General features: G+C 33.3%; 1 long non-coding RNA gene across 2 annotated transcripts; it reads right to left on the bottom strand.

Annotated features, from left to right (window-relative positions):
- On the bottom strand, nt 1-888 carry LOC106320381. 2 transcript variants are annotated; one of them, XR_001265787.1, is made up of 4 exons: nt 521-888; nt 300-413; nt 104-188; nt 1-34 (listed from the first exon to the last, which is right to left on the bottom strand). It is a non-coding gene; the product is annotated as an uncharacterized LOC106320381 (long non-coding RNA). The 2 variants fall into 2 exon arrangements; XR_001265786.1 differs by having other exon boundaries at nt 10-188; nt 521-886.
- Nucleotides 889-2,022: the final 1,134 nt, after the last annotated feature.

Genomic DNA, 2,022 nt, shown 5'->3' with positions numbered 1-2,022 from the left:
CAAACGGCCTGCATGAAAAAGTTCGACAAAGGTACTAACAAACACCGGAGCTCTTGTTAGAAACAGATAAGACATTCTTTAAATTTAAATAATAACTAAATACCTCCGAATATTTTAGGGATTTAAGCTTGTCGCAATAACAACCCTTGGATCACCACGCACTCAAACTAAAAGTCACATACACATCCCTGTCAATACAATACAAATACTTATGTGTGTGTTTTTAATGAAAATTGCAGTAAATATGATACGTGAGATATGTTTAATTTGGAGAGACAATTGGGAATTCTAAAACTCACATTCGAATCAAGCAAGAGCATACCGACATACATCAGTTCATCCCAGCGCCTGATATTCCTCGCCTCCTAGAAACACAATAACCTAACCTCAACTGTGGAAGAACATCTTTCGGACTTCAAATCCGAAAGGAAAACTCATCGTTAGCCATTTTTTCAGTAAATAAGTAGATTGCTTTGTTCTAATAGATTGATAGGATGCTTTAGATTGCAAGGATGCTAACCTTTTATAGTCAAACCTCAACCGCCTTTGAAGAGCAAAAGTGGCATTGAAGAGAGATCGTGTACGGTTGATTTAATAAGGAATTTAATAGTAGTGGATCCGTAACCGATTGACCACTGGATCAGTAGGAAGAAGATGAATAGATCGCTGGAAATCCTAGATTCGCTGCGGCGCCGATTGCTTGCAGGGTCAGGAGGAAGAAGATGAGTGAATCGATGGAAACCCTAAAGTCGGGAGAAAAATAAAAGACACACAGCGTTTCGAATAAACTATACCACGCTCTATATCGGTAAGGGCTCAATAATGCCAAACGTTCGGACAAAATAAGGAGTCAGACCCAATAGACTGCGGAGGAAAAAAAATGAAACGAAGAAATAATATGAGGGCATTCTCAGTATTGTAGCCAGATTGTATTGATCAAATGTGTATGAGATTTTTCTTTTTTTTTTTTGAACTTTGTGTGAGATTTTTCTTTTTAAATAATTTTTCTGGTTTTATCTTTTTTGAGGGAGGGTATTTAATTTAGGGAGAAGAAGGGGTCATATTTAACAATTGTATTTTTTTGGTACTTTTGTCATATATATTTTATTTGTTATCTGCATTATGTTTTGTTGCAATTTAAATGTGCTACTATGCCTATTAATAGTGGAACTAGGTGATACCCGCGCCCTGCGCGGAGTGAATGGATTAAAAGAGATTATAACTTTTAATCTATAGATATTAGAAATGCAAAACTTATAGTCACAAGATTACATATTATATAATGAGTTGAGATCCACCATAAGTGTTTTGCTTGCAAGATCGAATTTGTAATGATGGTTTGGGAAGAAGAATGTGATCTAAGATCGAATTTGTAATGATGGTTTGGGAAGAAGAATGTGATGAGTAGATGTGCTCAAAACAACCTATTTATATATATGATGAGGAATTATTAGATTTCAAATGATGAAATCGTATGTGATTCGGATGAAAGGTAATCTATAAGAGTAATCAAAAACTTATATAAACTAAATTATGAAGGAAAAAAAACACATACAATAGAATTATTGTTTTCATAAAATAAAATATACATATAAGATAAAACGAAATATAAGCAATAAACTAATAAAATTCTTGAAAAACATGAGCAAGGACACCATAAGAAACACACTTAATGATGACGTTACTGTAATCATAAAACATGATATTGCAGCATATGTGATAGAATAACATAATAAAGTGAAATCACGATGTTATCACCTAGGCAAAATGACAATGTTACCACCTAGGTAAAATCAGAAAAACCTAATGTTTTGGTAACAATGTTTTGAGATATAGACTATGGTGAGGAGATGTTAACATCGGCTACATATTTATATACAAGAAGTTTTGGGTCTAGGGTTTGCTATCTTTATTCGAAATCGCTTTAAATATATGTAATATTCAATAATTAATACTGAATAACTTGCGCTACAATTCTATTTTGAAACTCGTCTTATTACTCCATTTGCGAATTGATCTTTC

This window comes from Brassica oleracea, unplaced genomic scaffold, assembly GCF_000695525.1.
Source record: "Brassica oleracea var. oleracea cultivar TO1000 unplaced genomic scaffold, BOL UnpScaffold00900, whole genome shotgun sequence".
Classification (NCBI taxonomy): Eukaryota; Viridiplantae; Streptophyta; class Magnoliopsida; order Brassicales; family Brassicaceae; genus Brassica; species Brassica oleracea.
The sequence above is the reverse complement of the archived record's forward strand: the minus strand, read 5'-3'. Positions and strand labels throughout refer to the sequence as shown.